Source organism: Phaenicophaeus curvirostris, chromosome 2 (assembly GCF_032191515.1).
Source record: "Phaenicophaeus curvirostris isolate KB17595 chromosome 2, BPBGC_Pcur_1.0, whole genome shotgun sequence".
Classification (NCBI taxonomy): Eukaryota; Metazoa; Chordata; class Aves; order Cuculiformes; family Cuculidae; genus Phaenicophaeus; species Phaenicophaeus curvirostris.
In genome coordinates this window covers 55,294,148-55,300,610 of record NC_091393.1, presented here as the reverse complement: position 1 = coordinate 55,300,610, position 6,463 = coordinate 55,294,148, and positions in this window count along the sequence as shown.

Here is a 6,463-nt window from a genome sequence, read left to right as displayed (position 1 = left end):
TGTGCATGCATAATTCAGACCAGTGAAGGTAAATGGACACTGGAATGTGTACATACCTGTTTGCATATGCCTTTACGAATACATTGGATTAATCACTTGTCTACATATGCACATGCATCTTCAGATATGAGATTTGAGCATGTCCCGTGGAGTCTCTACACATATTTCTGTTTCTTCTCCCAGCCCTCTCCATAGTGCCGTATAAGAAGTCCTCATAAATCTCCACCTTTCTGCTGTCTTCTTTCCTTTCACTGCCCTTTTTATAACCAGTGTCATAGATTTTTATTACTCTTTGTGACATTTCTAACATTGTTTTCTGTAGAGTGACCTCAGACTTTGCTGTTTTCAAATACTTGTAGATGTGATAATCACCTAACCTGCTGGTTCTGAGCCATATTCCGACTACTTTGTGCTATTCCACCGGGACAAACCACTCCTACACTTGGTGCCTACAGCTCCTAGAGAACCTTCCTTGACTCAGACTCTGTAAGTTTTACTCAGGCAGGGCTACAACTAGTTGCACAAAGATGAGCAGGAGCATTGTAGGTTTGTGCAGGTCACAGTAACAGTGGTTTTAGGATTGCAGGAGTGCTAAAGTCCCTTTTGTGATGTCTTCGCTACCTTCCTTCCTGGCCAGACATACAGACATGTTCTTTCATATTATTTTTGTATATCCTTTTAAAAATCAAAACAAATATGTTTTTTTATCTAATTATTGAAAAGGTTTTGATTTGGGTAATGATCCATATTTCCATAGAAATGAAGTCAGCTACTGCTTGGCTTTGTACTTCATTTAACAGGGCCATTTCAAACCTCAAATTGTTGTAAGCCACACAAGTGGATCTGGCAGATAAGAGTGCTGCAGACCAGTAGTACCCCGGGCTATAAGCAGTAGCGATTATGTCAGTCACTGCTTCAGAGTATATGCAAGGGCTGAAGAACTCAACATAATGGCTAGCATTGCTTTAATCGATGTATCACATACCCAGGGTAAATGTTGCCATGGAGGCCGTGAGTGTAATCCTTCTTTGCCAACAGCTGAGTGAAGGAAGAAAAGATCTCTTGCCTGCCCCAGAATTTTGTTGTGTTCTCTAATGAGAGACACCCATACCCTGGGGTCGTGAAGCTGGTCAGAACAGAGATCCATGTCATTCAGTCATTACTTCCCTGCACTTTCGTGTCACCTGGAAGCAGCAGACTTCATTTGGATCATATTTCCGTCATATTAATCAGAGTATGCTGTGTTTATGCTGGGTTTAGCTCTCCATCATCTTCTGGAGGCAATGTGCAATGCAGCACAAAGCACACTTGCCAAACTTTGGAGAAAGCTTTTAGAGAAATCTGAGCTGGCAGCACTGATGGGCACTGTTCCAGTACTCTCCACCATGAGACTGATGGGTTTTTGTCCCAACATCCTGTGTCCTAAAACTAGATTAACCACCTGATGAAGCCGTAGCATTAGATCTCTGCTACCCCATCACAGTTTGACAGAAGCAGGCAGAGGGGTGCATGGAGGTGGCAAGCCTTGGCGAATCCCCACTGTTTGGAGGGAGCTGGAGAGGACGTGGGCTGGGTGATGCGTCTCCACTATTTTATCTTCTTATTCTTTCTATGTATGTATGTGTACTCACGTGTGTTTGTGTGTGCACGTGCGCAGATGTATGAATAAAGGCAGAAATGGCACTGTAACGGCAGGGAGGAAGGCAGAATGATATTCAGTTCTTAAATGATGCCTCATAACCAGCTTTTGGAAGTGGCTGAGCACTCCTATCTCCCCTTGACACAGTTTAAAGACATATTTTTACACAGCATGCCGTGTCCACAGTGGTGGGTGGCTGTGGTAGAGGCTAAGGGAATGAAAGCTGAGAAAAACAAGGAAATCCTCTAGTCTCCAGTGCAGATGCTGAGGAATGTGTACCATAAACCAAATCCAGATGGCCTGAGTGATGAGCAAGCACTATCTTTAACCTCTTATCTTTCCAGCGTTGTGTTTCGCCATTATGCTAAGTGCCCGCTATCTTTACAACTAGTCTAATGATTACTTTCTCCAAAGGGATTAGGTGTGTTTCAGAAACAGAAAGGTGACTCCTCACATCAGATTGAGTTACTTGTCTGTGTCTCTCACCCCAGCTCCCCCCATAGAAATGCAGCTCCTAGCATCGCTAGCGCAGGCTGAGCCCTCACGTCTGCTGAGGGGTGGGTGCACCTCAGAGCCACAGCAGCCCGCTGCCCTCAAGGATCAAAAGCTGCTTCTGATGACAGTGATTATGGCTTGAATTTAAATTATTTTCCTCCAGAACTATAAGTTTGTGGATTTTTTTTTAATATAGAAATATGTGACACTTTAAAATGCTATAAAAGCATAATGCTTTTTTGTGGGAATGTTAGACATCTTCACTACATGCATTAAAAATCAGTATCATGTCAAAGCTGAGATGGTTGTGCAGACAACCATTAAGTGCCACCATTTCATATACGTGTGGATGGTTTCGTCAAGAGAGAGAGAAATTGGAAATGTCAGGAGAGATGAGTGATCTGGGCTGCTGGCACCCAGCAGAGCCCCAGCCACAGCTGCGGAGTGGGTTGGGGGAGGGGAGAAGCAGTTACTACTGATTTATCTGTACTAATTTAGTCTCCATTATGAATGTAAAATGAGAAAAAAAAATGAGATATTTGGATTAGGACATCACCTTTGCTCTCACAGCATAGCAGGTAGAAATGTTTCAGTGCAGCTAACCTTTGTTAAACCTTTTGAAGATGTGAACAATAAGCTAAAGAGATTTTTTAGCACCGGGGTGCGATAACTTACCTGCTCACAGGGTTGTCACTCATGCACGGCACCACCGAGTGAGCAGCCGATCCCTGCTAAGACAGCACATTGTCCTGTCATGGGCATGAATGTACTCCCCAAAAAGGGAGGCTCTCCCTTATGCTTAGCTGGGCAGCATGGACCCACCCACCAGAGCACCCTGCATCCACCCAGTCCAGACAGACAGCTACAGAGCATTCTTCTGCTTGTGTCTGCATTCAGGACTTTGTCACTGGAAGTCCCTGAAAGCCAGAAGACCCATGAATGTGGCCCTCTTGTCCCACAGGCAGAGGAATCTACCATCCTGAGATCAGCAGCAGTTCTGCAGCATCTAGGGAATACATGCACCGATGTCATGGAGCTGCCAGAAATTCATAGCCCAGTGATATATGGGGGTGGTCATGCAGCCGTAACTCTGCTTGGGGATATTGTGGTCTATGGTGGTACTGGCAAAATACACATGGTGTTAATCATGTATCGGAGAATGATATTTTCCAGACACTTTATTTGAAAAATGTAACTTGTCTGTAGCCTCTCTCTCAGACACTTACACAGGCACACATATGCATAGAGACTCATACCTCTCCATAACAGGGGAGAAAATAGGCCAGGCTACATGAATAATAAAAATGATGGCATTCCCCAGGGCCGTATTCTTATACAGCTGTGATCATGGTAGCTCCATTATGAAAGTATCACCTTCTGCTTTCAGAAATTTCGGGACATTGTCTTTGTAATTGGACTGCAGATTTATGTTTAAATCAAATGCTACTGATATTCCAAGTGTAAAAACAGAGTCATGCTGTTAGTTTGGACTTTCATCCCTGAATTAGGGTGAGCCCCACATCCTCTGCTAGAAAGATTGATGACTGTGCACTATTCTGTTACCATTTTCTCTCGCTACCCTGTGAGCCATGAATCTGCGCTGATGGCACAAGGAAACCAAAGAGGCCAAAGGGAAGATATGCCATGCTGCCCCTTCTCTGGATGAACAAAAATTCAGCTGAAGAATTATTTTATAAAGCTTTTCCTTCTTTTTCTTTTTTCCCCCCACCCCACCCCCAAGTGGGGATTTTTGGCTGACATGGCAGCAGGGTTGCTCTGAGGTCAAGACAGAGAGTTCAAAGGCAGATGCTCTGGGCTGCAGTGCCTGGGTGTCCTGTAGGTCTCTGGGATGCTGCCAGGACTGCTGCTGACAGGCCTTTGGGAAAGCTCTGTGGGAGGACAGGGATGTGTCTGCCTTCCCTGCTCCTCCGGGGCACTGTACCAAACGGACTGTGCTTTTCCACCACTTGGTTGCAGTGAGAAGGGAGGAGGGAAAGGGACGTCACATGGGAATTTCATGTTTTGTCTGTGGTAGAGAATTAATCTTGCTTATTTGCTAGATAAGCAGTGAGACTTCATTTCTTTAACGTAGTAGGCAGCTTCTAGGAAAGAAGGTGCTGCTGCTGGGAGGGACACTCCTCTGAGCTTGGCTACCTTTTGTCTGGGCATCATTGCGGATAATACCTTAATAGTTTGAAAAGCAGAATGCAAATAACAGGAGCAGCCGTGCATAACAGTTTAGGCTAACAGTTGTGAATATGTCTCACTTTGGGGATAAACTGCATCCAACCTAGAGAAATCAGACTTCTCCTTGATAAGAGTTCCCACTGCCAATAATGCTTTTAAGAGAGGAGTGGTTATGAATCCTGTGTCTCAGCCATGACACAGCTATGAGTGAGCTAAACTTATATGCTAAATCAATTTAAGTAGATCAATGCTAACTTGTGTGAGCACATAGGACTTCCCTATATACTGACATGTTTCCAATAGAAGCACTTTACTGATACAGGAATAGTTTAAACCTTTGGCAGCTTCACTACCAAAGCTGCTTTGGATTTGAACTTTTTTTTTAGAACTGTAAAGTACATTGTGAGGAAAACCACCCCTTCTCCAGGATGAAAAAACTTTCCATGGATGAAGAAACTACCCCAGTAAATAAGACGATATGGCAGTGTGGCTTGTCTTTCTGAGATGCTTCTGCTGGCACAGACACTGATGTGGGTTTGCAACTCATCACACTCCTGGCTGCCACACGCTTCACCTTCAAACTCAGGAGGACAGGTGGAGCTTTTGCAGGGTCAGACACAGCTCCACGTGAATGCTGGGGATGAGACTGCTCTCTTATCAGTTTATAGGCATATAACCTGTGGTAAGAAGGCCGGAGGCAGTGGCAGGGCACTGCACGTCTCACACTTCCCTTGGTCTTCCCATATCGCTTCAGTTAATGCAGATCTGGCTACTGCACCAGCACTATCAGAGTAGGTTGATACCTCTGCCAGGGGCAGAGTCTGCAGGTGAAGAGGAAAATTTGATTAGCATAGCCATCACCACAACCATACCATGATGGGTGTGCTTATGTTTGTAAAAACTCTTGTATCAGAACAGGTATTTTAGCAAAAGTGAAATCAAACTCCAAGCCTAACTAACCAAAGCAGCTATATTGCTACAAAACCCATGTGAAATCAGATGAGAATGACTTATTTCAGTTCAGCTTAAACAAACACCTATCTGAGCCTGGCCAAATCAAATAAGTCTGGTTCAAATGAGTGGTCACAACAATTTTGTGTTACCTTAATTAAGTGGTTTCAGGTCAAACTGACAGTTAAATCAGTGCAAGCTGTCAGGTGGGCATGAAATTATCATAACCATGTACATGTAAGACCAGAAATAAATATTCGAGCTAGGTAACGGGGGCCATGTAATAAGCTATACTGCAAAGTTTAATAATTATTAGAGCTGCAGAGAAACATTTCATTGCAAATGGTATTTTAATTTCAAAAAAACAGCTGTAGAAATACTCATATCCCCTTCCCTGCGCCTCCATAGGATGTCTTCTCATCAGCTTTGCTACCTGATGGTCTCTTTCCCACCCTTCTCCAGAACCAGGCAAGCTTTTCAAGAAGACCCCAACATCCTGAAGAAGGTAGAAAACCTGTAAGATCTCCTTATTGCAAAATGTTCTGCTAGCATTTGATTTGGAAAGGTCATCCTGAACCTTTTGCTTTCAGAAAGTATTTTAAAAGTGGTGAAATACCACTATAAAAACTGTCATTAGGTGATCTGAATTATACACACGCTAGTACAGACATGACAATTTATCCTTTCTCTTCGTGTACCAGATTTCTACTTCCCTGCAAAATGAAGGCATTAAAAAAGAGTCTTTTTTTTTCCTCCTAGATCTCTAATACTGTTTCAGACAAACTCTGTTCATGCTGTCTTGAATTATTCTTTTTAATGAGTATACAGGTGAGTATACCGAAGTTTGTACAAAACGTAACTCTCTCAGACCAAGACATAAAGCCTAATATTTCCATCCTACAATGGCCTCACTTTGCCTGAAACACCACATTTATCTCGTGTCATTCATATTTCAGATATCTTCAAACATCTCCCCTGCTTTGGTTAAACTATTGACTAGTCAATGCTTAGAAGTAACGCTTCTCTGCATTTCTGGATTGCAGCAGAACATTCCTGAGTAGAGAATGCATCAGGTTCAAGGGCCCATTTTGACAAACACTTTATACTATTGGATTATTAGAAATTAATTAATCTGATAGTTTAAGTGCTATTTCATAATACGCTGTGTTTCCTTTTTGTATTCTGCATAGA